This window comes from Muntiacus reevesi, chromosome 1, assembly GCF_963930625.1.
Source record: "Muntiacus reevesi chromosome 1, mMunRee1.1, whole genome shotgun sequence".
NCBI classification, from domain to species: Eukaryota; Metazoa; Chordata; class Mammalia; order Artiodactyla; family Cervidae; genus Muntiacus; species Muntiacus reevesi.
Window position 1 is genome coordinate 160,016,842 of NC_089249.1, and position 14,518 is coordinate 160,031,359.

General features: G+C 41.8%; 1 non-coding gene across 1 annotated transcript; it reads left to right on the forward strand.

Annotated features, from left to right (window-relative positions):
• Window positions 1-14,179: 14,179 nt before the first annotated feature.
• On the forward strand, window positions 14,180-14,295 carry LOC136156582 (U5 spliceosomal RNA). The gene has a single exon (XR_010661079.1). It is a non-coding gene; the product is annotated as a U5 spliceosomal RNA (small nuclear RNA).
• The last annotated feature ends 223 nt before the right edge of the window (window positions 14,296-14,518 follow it).

Here is a 14,518-nt window from a genome sequence, read left to right on the forward strand (position 1 = left end):
AAAAAGAACAGATATATGGAAAAAAAAAAACACACCTGGAAAAGTTTTTAAAATACAGCCACTGAAATAAATAAACCTTTGGAACAGTATGTACTGCAGTTTCCAATTAGTGATTCAGTGATCCCAATTAGTGATTCAGTGGATGCTAGGTAAAAGGTTACTGAGTACAGGATGTTTGTCTGGTGCCAGAGCATTGCTCCACAGATTATTTGCATTAACATTTTGCAAAGGGAAAGCATACCTTTACATGGAGAAATGTGACAGTGACCATTATAAGCAAAGGATCAAACAATGTTATCAATAGTGCAGTTCATTTCAGTTCAGTTTAGTCGCTCAGTCATGTCTGACTCTTTGCCACCCCAGGGACTGCAGCATGCCAGGCCTCCCTGTCCATCACCAACTCCTGGACCTTGCTCAAACTCATGTCCATCGAGTTGGTGATGCCATCCAACCATCTCATCCTCTGTCGTCCCCTTCTCCTCCTGCCATCAATCTTTACCAGCATCAGGGTCTTTGCCAATGAGTCAGTTCTTCACATCAGGTGGCCAAAGTATTGGAGTTTCAGCTTCAGCATCCTTTCAATGAATATTCAGGGCTGATTTCCTTTAGGATTGACTGGTTTGATCTCCTTGCAGTCCAAGGGACTCTCAAAAGTCTTCTCCAACACCACAGTTCAAAAGCATCAATTCTTTGGCACTCAGCTTTATGGTCTAACTCTTACAACCATACATGACTACTGGAAAAAGCATAGCTTTGACTAGAGGAACTTTGTTGGCAAAGTAATGTCTCTGCTTTTTAATATGCTGTATAGGTTGGTTATAGCTTTTCTTTCAAGGAGCAAGTGTCTTTTAATTTCATGGCTGTAGCCACCATCTGTAGTGATTTTGAAGCCCCAAAAGTGCAGTCTGTCACTGTTTTCATTGTTTCCCCATCTAGTTGCCATGAAGTAATAGGACCAGATGCCATGATCTTAGTTTATTGAATGCTGAGTTTTTGTTTTTTTTTTTTTTGAATGCTGAGTTTTAAGCTAGCTTTTTCACTCTCCTCTTTCACCTTCATCAAGAGGCGTTTTAGTTCTTCCTCACTTTCTGCCATAAGGGTGCTATCATTTGCATATCAGAGTTATTGATATTTCTCCCTGCAGTCTTGATTCCAGCTTGTGCTTCATCCAGTCCCTTGGACTGCAAGGAGATCAAACCAGTCAATCCTAAAGGAAATCAGCCCTGAATATTCATTGGAAGGACTGATGCTGAAGCTGAAACTCCAATACTTTGGCCACCTGATGTGAAGAACTGACTCATTGGAAGTGACCCTGATGCTGGTAAAGATTGAAGGCAGGAGGAGAAGGGGACGACAGAGGCTGAGATGACTGGATGGCATCACTGACTCGATGGAAATGAGTTTGAGCAAGCTCCAGGAGCTGGTGATGGACAGGGAATCTTGGAGTGCTACAGTCCATGAGGTGGCAAAGAGTCAGACATGACTGAACTGAACTGACTGATTGTTAACTTAAGGTAAGAACAAATAAGATGAAGAATCAGTTGGAACTATTGGGAATGAAATTTTAATAGTTGAAACCCATACATGGATTGAATAGCAAAATAATTACAGCCAGAACGAAATGATGAGCAATAAGATCAGGGTGAGGATTCATCCAAAAGGCATTAGGAAGGGATAAAGAAAACAAGAAAGGTAGAAAACAAATGAGCTCATTGTCTGTGACATACATTGTTGGTGGTAATCCCACAGTCATTCCCAGCCCCCTTCTCCCTTACTCATCTCCACATTGGAGATTGAAAAAGAAGGGACTGCAGTGAGGATCCTTTCCTTGTTATATCTCCTCCCGCTTTTAACTTGCCTTGTATGTGGATGTTTGTCTGGAGCTGTGACAGCTTTCTTGTGATCATGATGTAGGTTGCTAGTTATCCGTTCAAAAAAAATGCATCATACTCAGGACAACCAAGTAGGAAGGAAGGAAGAGCCCAAGAAGGTTCTTGGTGGCTGAACAGTTGAACTAATACCAGCAACCACCTACCAATCAGATTCCTTTCTGTGCAAATACAAAACAAAGCAAAATAAAACTCCACTTGTTTATTTATGCCACTATTGTTTATGTTTTCTTTAATCAGCAACTGAAAACATACCTAACTAAAATATTCCTAGCTGATGCCTTGTTCAATAATTTGGAAAAGGATTACGAAGTTGAGATTCAAAGAAAGAGGATTCAAAGAGGGGAAACATTAGAAATCAGTGAAAAAGAAATTTTTAAAAGTATTTTGAAAAGCTAATTGTGGACTTCCCTGGTGGTCCAGGGGTTAAGAATCCACCTGCCAATGCAGGGGACACAGGTTTGATCTCTGGTCTAGGAAGATTCCACATGCCTCAGGGCAACTAAATCCATGGGTCACAGTAGAGAAAATCCGTGCACAGCAACCAAGACCCAGCAAAGCCAAATAAAACAACAGGTGATACTGGACGGGAAGACTGAACTTCAGGATACTGGTTAGTTGTGTGACCAGAGAGGCAGGGGGTGGGATTGGAGAGGAGTGGTCAGGGAATAATGCTAATAGAACAAGTCAGGTTCTGTTTCTTAATTTTTATTGGGGATATTTAGCTTATTATGCTCCAAGAATACAAGTTTAATATACTCTTTTATGTATCAAACACCTCATAACTTAAAAATAGAAAAAAGAGATTTTAAAAATGGGGCACTTTCTGACTCCAGGAAAATAAAAAGTTATATATGGTAAGAAAGGCAATCACAGAAGTCCGCTTGGCTTAGCTCAAACAGTATTGAATATTGAAATATAATCACATGAGGATGATGGGCATGGGAATGAGGGGGTGTGAGGGAGAAAATAACCTCATTTAGCATGATGCTAAATGTCAAAAACAAGACAAAATGCCTAAAATGTAATGGCTTGTGCTAAACCCCAAACTGAGACTTAATTATAGTTTGGGCTGTCCCAGAATTGGAATGTTAAACCAGTCAATCCGGAATTGCCTGATCAGCATTAGTAAGGTCATCTGCCCAATAGACCCCTGCCCTCCCCTAAAGGAAAGAAACCTTACCACAACCAACTCAATTTTTGGCCTAGTACAACTTCCTTGTTCCTGCTCCCTTCTGCCTATAAAAATCTTTCATCTTTTTTTTTTTCATCTTTTTTTTTTTAAGTCTTTCATCTTGTACAGCTCCACCAAACTTATTACTGTTAACTACTTTGGACAGTGCTCAATTCATGAATCATTGAAAAAAACCAATAAGATCATTAAAATTTACTTAGTTGAATTTTGTTTTTTAATATAAATCAAGAAGTTATGTTTAAAATTAGTGACTTAACCAACAAGGACCTACCGTATGGCACAGGAGACTATGCTCAATATTTTGTAATAACCTATAAGGGAAAATAATCTGAAAAAGAATGTATATTTATAACTGAGGCACTGCTGTACGCCTGAAACTAATACAATGTTGTAAATCAAGTATATGTCAATAAAAATTGTTTTAAATTTTTTAAAAATAAAAAATAAATACAATTAGTGATCTAAGAGGCAAGAGAATAGTCGTTATTCTGAAACACAGGCCTATATCCAGCAGAAGAAATAGCTGAGGGTTGACAATAGTTGCTTCTGATAACAGAAATGGGTGTAAGGTGGGATGCAGAGAAAAAGTAACAGGTTTTGTTTTGTTTTTTTTTAATGTTATTTAGCACTATCTGCCTTCTGCTTTGAACATTGCTTGTGGTGGTGGTGAGGAGACACTCACTGCTTCTGAAGATGTTGACAGAGCCTATGAAGGGACAAGTCAAGGTGTTACAGTTTTGGACTTCTGAGAAGAAATTCAGCTCCCATTCAGTACCGCACCAAGCCTTGTTGGGGCCAGTGTGAGAAAGCGGGAGAGACTCCGTCTTGAAGCCTGTCATCCATATTAAAGAGAGGATGTGAACTGGGCCTGAACACTGCCCAAGAGTTAGGAAACTGTTGCTAGTGAAAACCAGGTCTCCTGGAGACTTCCCTCCCTGCAGATGATGATCGGAGATTGTAGTTGAGGTCAGGCTGCCCCTGTTAGATTAACCGTGGAGACATCCCTGCTTGATGTATAATCATTGTTCCCACTCTTTAAACCTTAATTGTTTGTTCTCCTAGCACCTACTTGTTGTAAAATTAATCATATACAACAAAGAGGTTGCTAACATATAACTAGTCATGTAGTGGGGGATATAAAACTGGGCCTCTCAGAAACATCAGGGTCCTTGTTGGGAACTGATTCCCCTTGGACCCACTGGTGTAATAAACTCTTCTCCACTGTCTTGAGTGTCCTCTGAGGTGTTTTGTGACTCCAGATTCCACAGCACTGTTACACCACTCTCTTCCACTGCTTGTATCATGATTACAGCATTTATGTCTTTCTGGGCACACAAATAATTTCCCCTAGACTGTGTGGTCTTTTTTTTCTTTTTAAGTTTTGAAGTATAGTTGATTTGCAATGTGTTAATTTCTGCTGTACAGGATAGTGACTCAGTTTTATATGTATATATGTATATGTATGTTCATATTCTTTCTCATTGTGGTTTATCACAGGATATTGAATATAGTTCCCTGTGCTATACAGTAGGACCTTGTTGTTTATTGGATTGTGTGCTCTTTGAAGACAACTTAGTTTGATTTGTCAGCCTGCCTCCTTCTTTCACTTTCCATTCTTTCTTATTGCCTGCCACCTCTCTTCCTCTCTTTCTGTCACATTTCATAGCAGTTCTGCTTGTCTGTCTGTCTATCTATCTATCATCTTTGGCCCCCATGAGATGATTGTACTCCTGGGGTCATGACATTATCATCAGTGATCTGTAAAAGTTTCTTCTTGCTATTTATTCATTTATCTGTTTTTCTTTCATTATTTATTTTATTCTCATATCCCTCTCCCATCTGCCTTCTTCTCCCATGTAACCATCCCTCTGTGTTTTTATTTTATTTTTTAAATTTTTTTCTGTGTTTTTTAAAAATTTATTTATTTTTATATTGAAGGATAATCGCTTTATAGAATTTTGTTTTCTGTCAAACCTCAACATGAATCAGCCATAGGTATACATTTATCCCCTCCCTCCTGAACCCTCCTCCCATCTGTCTCCCCATTCCACCCCTCCAGGTTGAAACAGAGCCCCTTGTTTTAGTTTCCATAGACGTGTACAGATGTGAGAGTTGGACCATAAAGAACGCTGAGTGCTTAAAAATTTGATGCTTTTGAATTGTGCTGGAGAAGACTCTTGAGAGTTTCTTGGCCAATGAGGAGATCAAACCAGTCAATCCTAAAGGAAATCAACCTTGACTAGTCATTGGAAGGACTCTTGCGGAAGCTGAAGCTCCGATACTTTGGCCACCTGATGCGAAGAGCAGACTTATTGGAAAAGACCTTTATGCTGAGAAAGATTGAAGGAAAAAGGAGAAGAGGTGGCAGAGGATAAGATGGTTAGATAGCATCACCAACTCAATGGACATGAACCTGAGCAAACTCCAGGAGATAGTGGAGGACAGAGGAGCTGGCATGCTACAGTTCATGGGGTCACAAGGAGTGGAACATGAGTTAAGTGACTGAATAACACCAAATTATGGATGTGCATGGATTTTTAATGTTATGTTAATGATATTGTATGGTGCATCTTATTTTTATCACTAAACATTCTTTTTAAAAAAATTTTTGTCCACTCCTTGAGGCATGTGGGATCTTGGTTCCCCAGCCAGGGATGGAACCGTGCCGCCTGCAGTGGAAGCACTGGAAGTACTGAGTCTTAACCACTGGACAGCCCTGGAAGTCCCTAAACATTCTGTTTTTTATGCAATATGAACATCTAACACATTATTTCCAACTATTGTATAATAGTACATTTTTACCTACTAATCTCCTAGTGATGGATATCAAATTGTCTCCAACCCCCTGCACTCACCAAGGATGCTGCAGTTAATGCTTCATGAAATAAAATTAGGTCCTTATTTCACATCATGCAGACAAAAGAAAATCTAGGTCATTTGGAATTCAATTATAAAAACTTTAAAACTTTTAGAAGAAAATATGCATATATTTCTATAACATGAGGGTAGGGAAAGATTTCTTAAAATATGGAAATCTATAAAGTGAAAATTCATGAATTAAATAAACTTCTGTATGATAATAAACATTAAAAAACTGACAGTCTACAAGAAATAACTTGCAATACATATAAACTGTCAAAGGTTTAGTTTTCTGAATATGAAGAGTAAGAAATACTAACTGAGCTATCAGGGAAGCCCTATAAGTCAATAAGCGAAAGACAAAAACAACTTAAAAATGGATAAAAGACCAGGCAGTTCCTGGGGTGGGAAATAAATTACCAATAAATGAGACGATACTCACACATATTTCTCTCTATGTATGTTTTAAAAGATTACTTGTAACCTTAAGTCTCTGAGAGTTAACACACATCTTCTGGGTTGAATTATTTATCATCCCAAGTACATGATTGATCGAAACAAGAATTTTCAACCTAAAAAGTAAAAATTTATTGGAAACACATCTCCTAATGAGATGAACAAACTTTTATTTTTCAATTGGCTTACATAGAGTGAGACAGAGTTTGTCACCAGTTCTATTCCTATTTTTGTTTTCACAAGCAAAAGACCTAAGAAACCAGACTTCTCTGGTGGTCCATTGGTTAAGAATCAACCTGCCAATGGAGGGAACACAGGTTCCATCCCTGGTCCAGGAATATTCTACCTGGCAACTGGCAACTAGAGATAGCCCCACAGCAACAAAAACCCAGTATAGCCAAAACTAAATAAATACATAAAAGTTAAAAATAATCTAAGAAACCTTAGAATAAATAGATGGGGATTGGAGAGAGGTTTTTGTTGTGGTGGTGGTTGTTTTAATATATATGGTAATGTCAGTATATGTCCCTTTGTTGGATTTCCCAGGCATTGTGGTATACTTAAACAACGGAATATTGTGCAGAAAATAAAATGGATGAGCTGAAACTAGGTTTACAGATACCAACACAAATCCTAAAAATGTAATGTTGAATAAAAAAAGGAAGTTTCAGGGAATTCCCTGGCTGTCCAGTGGTTGGGACTCCATGCTTTCACTGCAGAGGGACTGGGTTCAATCTCTGCTCTGAGAGCTAGGGTACTGCAAGCCCTGCAGCATAGCACCACCAACAACAACCCCCACCCCCACTCCCCAAAAAAGCAAGGAAGTTAGAGAAGGATGGGAAGGTATGATATTTATACAAATTTTAAAAACACAAGACTGATATTGTTGGTGGATGGAAGACATACCAAGTTCAGAATAGTAGGTATCAGTGGATAGATGGGGAGCAAAGGGGACTGAGGGGGGAACAAATGCAGGCTTCAACTGTATATAGATAAGGTTTTGGTTCTAGTTTCGTTTTTATGAGAGAACCTTCACACTTTGATTTATTTTAATAAGTTTAAATTCTTGAGTAGTGCAGCATCACACAGATTCTGTGCTCAATGGCCTTAGCTGGAAGGTCGCCTCAGAATTTGGCAGGAACCAAGATTTCGCGGGCACAAAATGCATTTCCTAGATTTCTCTCATTCGTTGGGTTTGCCACCAGGAGTCACTGTGCTGTCTTTGCTTTGTAAACACAAGGACTTCTCTTGCTTAAGGAGAATTTGGTTTCATCCTGAGCATAAACATTTTCAGTTTTCTGAAGAGCTGTGTGCTCTCTTTGATTCGAGACCATGCTTAGAGCCAGCAAAAATGACTTTGCACAAAGCCTTCTGGACGTATTCATCATTTTAAAGTCTTGTTCCCAGCTTCCACAGCCTCCAAAACAGAGGAGAGGGAGTTATGTAAGGTTTTCTTTACTTTTCAAACATATCTAAAGCACATTTGAAGAAATGTTTATATCTATTAAGTCTGAGTATCAGGTATGTTTTCCTTGACACTTTTCTGTGGAGTTAGAAATAGTTTGTGATGAATTTTTTGTGTGTGTGATGAATTTTTAAAATAATAAAGAATGAGGGCTTCTCTGATGGCTCGGGGGTAAAGAATCCACTGCCAATGCAGTGAAGACAGGTTTGATCTCTGATCCCAGAAGATCCCACATGCCTTGGAGCAGCTAAGCCTGCGCACCACAAAAGCAGCCTGTTCCCTAGAGCCACAGCTGTGTGCTATGACTCCTGAAGCCCTACAGTCTGTTGTCCACAACAAAAGAAGTCACCAAAATGAGAAGCCAGAGCACAACTAGAGAGTAGCCTCTGCTCAATACAACTAGAGAAAATCCCATGCAGCAATGCAGAAAACCCAGCACAGCCAAAAATAAGTAAAATAAAATTATAAAAAAGAATTGAGAAGATAGGAAGCAGAGACAAGGGGAAAAACTAAGAACTCTGTTTTAATACAGGAATTATTTCACCTAAGTGTAACCTGGTGTCTCTGTCATTTGAATCAACTTCAAGGTTTGTGAAGCATTGTTTAGATAATTACAAAAGTCATTAAGACTTTTATTGTGAAAATTAACTAATTGAAAGTGGTACCAGTTGATGTAAATGCATCCACAGTAAAGTGCTACTACGCTTCTTGAGGGCGAGGCTCAGTGGAAACTAATTGTTTAGAATGAAAGTTCCACTTGTTCTCTTGCGGAGGTAGAAAAGTTGTTTTTTTTTTTTTTAATATTTCTGCCAGAATTTTTCTCTGAAATAAAAAAATACAAAGTTTTTTCTCTGTTGTGGTTGATTGCTGTATTCCAAAAGGAGACTGCCGTTGGCGGGTGCTGCAGGTTCATCCTCCCCTCTCCTCCCACTTCCTGCCCCCACTTTCTTTTTCAGTTTGGAGTTGATGGAGGCTGCTTGGTCTGCAGGGATGAACCGGTGGGGAGGAGACACCTGGTGCTCTGAGGGGGCAGCGCAGCATGGGGATGGTCTCTGATGGGAGGAGGGCTGAGGAAGGGGCAGATGATGGGCACTGTTAGGTTGAGGGTGGGAAGATACGGCAATGGCTTCTGCTTTCTCAGCAACTTCTGCTGTGAGGTCATCTGCTGAGCACCAGAGCTGGGGAGGAGGTGTGGGATGGTTTCGGAAAGAGAAAGTACACAGAGAGTGGGAAGCAGAGCCAAGTAGAGACGTGTCGAGTAATAGCAGGACCTTCATCAGAGGCCTGGCTCAGTTGTGTGATTTTTCCAGTAGTTCAGCTGTGGCAGGGTAGAGACTGAAAAGGCAGGGGAATCTGAGGGTCAGAGTGGTGGGAGGAGGAGGAACTGCTGGTGAGCGATTGGATGGAGGACCCGCTCCATAAAGATCTTCATTGTGGTGGAGTTAACACTGCATCCTCTCGCTCCCCTGTTCCTGCCACTGGGGAGTCAGGATCCTTCATCTTACCTAACTGGATCTCCATCCTCCTCCCCTCTCACTCCTCAACCCCCTTATCTGTCCTGTAATTCCTCTCTCTGGGATCTTCACTCTCTCCATCTGTACTGACTCCTTTCCAAGGGGTTTAAGCATGTTGAACGCTCTCCTAATATTAACAAAAGGGCTTCCTTGGAGGCTCATGCGTGCATGCTAAGGCACTTCAGTTGTGTCCGACTCTGTGACCCTATGAACTGTAGCCTGTCAGGCTCCTCTGTCCATGGGATTCTCCAGGCACAGGAGTGGGTCGCCATGTCCTTCTCCAGGGGATCGTCCTGACCCATAGATTGAACCTGGGTCCTCGGCATTGCAGGCAGTTTCTTTACCATATTAGCCGCCAGAGAAGCCCAGCAGTAAAGAATCTGCTCGAAATGCAGGAGACGCAGGATACCCTGGTTTGATCCCTGGGTTGAGAAAGATCCCTGGAGGAGGAAATGACAACCCACTCCAGTATTCTTGCCTGGAGAATCCCATGAACAGAGGAGCCTGGCAGGCTACAGTCCATGGGGATGCAAAGAGTCGGACACAGCTGAGTGACTGAGCACACACACAATATTAACAAAAGAGGTGGAGGGAGGCTACTTTTAATCCCAAACTCTTTCCAGCTACAGTCTCTATTTGGCTTTTCAGGGCCAATGTCTGGGAAGAGTTGCCTGCTCTCTCTACCTCCATGGCCTCCTTCAATGACTCCCTATAGTTGGACTTCCGTCAATGCCCCCCTGTTTATACACTCTGTGGTCATCAGCAACTTCCCTGCTGTTGAATCCAATGTGAAACCACTAGGTGGCATTTTGGGGGATCTGAGGAACTCTGGTCCTTTATGTCTCAGGGCAGAAAAAATTTAATGAGAGGCAAAATGATAGATAGGAAGTGACTTAATAACAGAATAGGACTCATGTGAAGCTTACAAGTGGGTGGGCGAGAGGCCCTGGGAAGTTAGTGGGCTACAGTTTTAAAACCAAAGGAAAAGTGGGGAGGGGGAAAAACACCTTCTTCCTCATTCTTGAGTAGGTGTCACACTTCCATCATTAGCTCCTCCTCCAGGATGGGCAAGGGAATGTTCTTGTCCCTACATGGTCAAGCCAGGACTGTAATGGCAATATGGAAAAATTACTTCAGATCTTAGTTACAGTGAAGGTCTTTACTTTGAAACATCACCTTTCCATAAGCTATCCCCCCCACCCTTTTATTCCCATAAGCTATTGTTTTTCATGTGTGCAGAGAGCATGTCCTAGGGGTCAGTAACTTACTGGGCTCACTAGGCAGAATGTGGGTCTCAGGCCACCATTGTTTTATTGCTTGGGGGCATGGCCCATGCTTCTGTTCCAGGGTTTTGTTGCTAAGCAGGCCTGCTTGGTTTCCATTAAGCAAATCTGCTTTCTTAAGAGATCATTAACTTACTATGGTCTCCCAAAGCCCCCTAAAGTTCCTTCCCCATCTAAAACGCCCTAATGGGATTTCTGAGCTAACTAACCCTTTCCCTACTCAATGAACTTTGCAGTCGCCACCTCACTTGATCACTCATCCGATGGAACTGATGGATCTCTTCTTTTCTACTGTTGATTTCTATGCTTTCCACACTGCTGCTTTTCCTCTGACCTTCCTAATTTCACTGCTTCTGCTGCACCCCTCCCTTAGGCCACTGTTCTCTAGAGACTTATTCTAGCCTTGTTTTCTCTCCTTTACACTCTTTCTCCTTGAGCAGTCCTGACCATCCCCTGGTTGAGGCTGCCTTTTATTTCTCTCTGGCTTTACTGCCCAGTCCCAAATCATTTTCCAAACTTCTTGTCCACCATACAATCTCCATACTTTAGCCAGAATAGGTGTCCAGTGATTCTCAACTTAGCCTGAATCAGAATCACCTGGAAGACTGTTAAAACTCAGGTACCTGTGTCTTACCTGGAGTTTCTGATTCAGTAGGTCTGAGGTGGAGCCCGATCATTTGTATTTCTAACGAATACCCAGGTATATTGGGCTTCTCAAGTAGTCCAGTGGTAAAGAATTCGCCTGTGAATGCAGGAGATGCAAGAAACTCGAGTTGGATCCTCCAGTCAGGAAAACCCCTGGAGTAGAAAATGGCAACTCTCTCCAGTATGCTTGCCTGGAAAATTCCATGGATAGAGGAGCCTGGTTGGCTGCTGTCCATGGGGTCGAAAAGAGTTGGGCACAACTGAGTGACTGAACACACACACCCAGGTATATTAGGTGTATTTTTTAGGATACTGTAACAAGACAGCACAAACTTGGTGGCTTAGAAATTTATTGTCTGACAGCTCTGGAAGCCTCATGTAAACTAATTACATCTACAATGACTTTATTTCCAAATGAGGTCACATTCTGAGTACTGAGGGTTTGCACTTCAACATATGAATTTAGTGGGGAGGGGGGACGGGACACAGTTCAACTCATAATATTGATAATACCAGATGATGCTGATGCAGCTTCAAAACACTAATTCGATCATATTATTCTCCTTTAATACTCTGGTCATCTGATGTGAAGAACTGACCCGCTGGAAAAGACCCTGATGCTGGGAAAGACTGAAGGCAGGAGGCGAAGGGGATGACAGAGGATGAGATAGTTGGATGGTATCACCGACTCAATGGACATGAGTTTGAGCAAGCTTTGGGAGTTAGTGATGGACAGGGAAACCTGGCGTGCTGCAGTCCATGGGGTCACAAGGAGTTGGACATGACTGAGTGACTGAACTGAATTGATTCTCCTTTGAAGCTTTTCAGAGATTCCTCATGGCTCTCAAGGTAAATCCAAGGTCATGCATTAGCATTGGAGCCGATCTGGTCCCTGTCACTTAGCCACTTGTCCTTTCACCACTCAGGCTCACACTGTTCAAAGTGCCTTTCTGCTGAGAACGCCCTCACCACCCTATCCTGTGGATCCTTTCTTGCTCGGCCTATGCGTCACTGAAACAGTCATCAGTGCTCATCACACACACTTGTCTCATGGGGCCTAGCACATGGTCTGACACAGTGTTCCATACATTTTTGTTGCATGAATGTATGAAAACAACTATTTTCAGGCATCTAGAAAATTCAGTTTTAATTTTTTAATTCAAGAGCAATTTTATTTGAGTATTAAAATAAAATCTAAAAGAGACACAACAAGGATATACTGTATAACAGGGAATTGTAGCCATTATCTATAATCTATACTGGAGTATAATTTGGAAAAATACTGAATCAGTATGCTGTACATCTGAAACTAATATTATAAATCAAATATACTTCAATAAACAAAACAAACAAAAAAAACAGGCATTCTGGTGCAGAGTTGAGCGGCGATGTGGTGCAGCTAGCATGTTGGGCGCTCCAATCCCCCCCAAGGAGACCCTCAAGGAGAGGAAGAAATTCTTTTTCAAGAAACCTCTCAAACTGAGTAGCCTGTCTTTCAAGAGAAATTAGAAGGAGGGTGAGGTGATTTGTCTGCCTCCTAACCCACAGAGGAAGAGCAGGAGCAGGCAGAGACCTGGTATTACAGTGAAGAAGGCACTGCCCAGGAAGGAAGTTTGCTGCCTCCCCTGTGAGCCAGGAGCCCGGGGTCCAAGGGGCAGAGGCTAATGCTGCCGCCAAAGGAGGAGACACAGAAGAGAAGGGCTCCAGGCCGCAGAGCTATCCCCTGCCTTGGGGCCCTATGCTATGGAGGAAACTGGTTAATAGCTGTTTCATTCTGGGGCACGTGGGTGATCTCCAAGCTGCAAAAGCTGTGCTGTCCTTGAGGTCAATGCCCGGACCCCATGCCCTGGCTGCCTTCCTGTGCCCAGAAAGGAAGGAACTGTTGCCCCCTAGCCACATTCCCTCTCCTCCTCTCCCTCCTATGGATTCTCCCATCATCCATCTGGTCTTCCTCTTAAGGCCAGTTTAAGATGGTTCCTTGCAGTTGCCCAAGTTAGGTTAGTGATGTGAAATGCTCTTAGTCCTAGCTCCACCCCCTTCCCTGTCCCCACCAGGAAGAAGGCAGTTGCTGGTTTTCTTTCCCAATTCTTTCCAAGTAGGTTATGTTCGCTGCTCAAATTCCTGAACCAGATGTGGGGGTGTGTACACTCCCAAATCCTGAGTGTTCTGCCTCCCCTTGAGTTTTTAGACTAGTGACACCTGGGCTGAGGGGGACACAGCCCCTGTCTAGGTTTTTGTAAGTGTCTTAACTGAAGCTCAAACCTCCAATAAACCGAGTCTCTTTTTCTACTTAGTAAGCAAGTATTAAGCTTGGGTTAGGGGAAGGTCTGTAACGTGAAACAACGTCCTGTCTTTTTCTTTTCTTTCCTCCCATTGTTGTCAATAACTTTTATTGGCCAAACCCCAGATTTGTACTTTTCTTTTTTCTGACTGCTAAAACCATTTTTCCCCCCTCCCTCCTGGTTTTACTGTAACATTTGGGAAAGGAATAGATGTCACCCCTTAAAAAAAGATAAAATCGAATTTTCTCGTTGGACCCTGCGTCTATACGCTTGCCGATCTGGCTTCTGCTCCGCCCCCTAGTGGTGGCTCTAGTGGTGCCTTAAATTTTAAGGCATTTCCTGAAACGCGACGTTGGAGAGTCAACTTCATTTACATACCCACAATGCATTGCATTCAGGAGCGTGCCTACTTTAAAGATTAGATCCTTTTTTTCCTTTTTATTTCTCTCCTACTTCTGAAAAATTAGGATATTTTCATAGAATTATCTGAGATAAGGGCAGAACTTACTCGCTTTTGGGGCGGGTATATAGTTACCATTGCTGTCTTAGGACTTACGGTTAACCGAGGACTGTGTGCCGGACCTCTGCAGTATACTCTGGTTTCTCTTCAGATCGTATAAATCTTTCGCCTTTTACTAAAGATTTCCGTGGAGAGGAACAATTCTGAGTCTTAAACCAATTTTTTGAGGCCTTGCTTTTGCGAGGCTTATAAACTTGTTTAAAAATAGATAATAATTTTAAACACAGCTCAGTATGTTTTCAGTACCTACATGTTCATAAGTCTTGAAATGTTGTGTTGTGTGTGGAGACAGGCAATGCAAAACATTCTTTAAAACTAAAGGAGTTCAAGTGGTAAATCGGCTGCTGAAGAACTGCTAGTATTCGTTTTTCTCTAAGTGACCATGCAGTCATTGGACAATAAAAGTACAT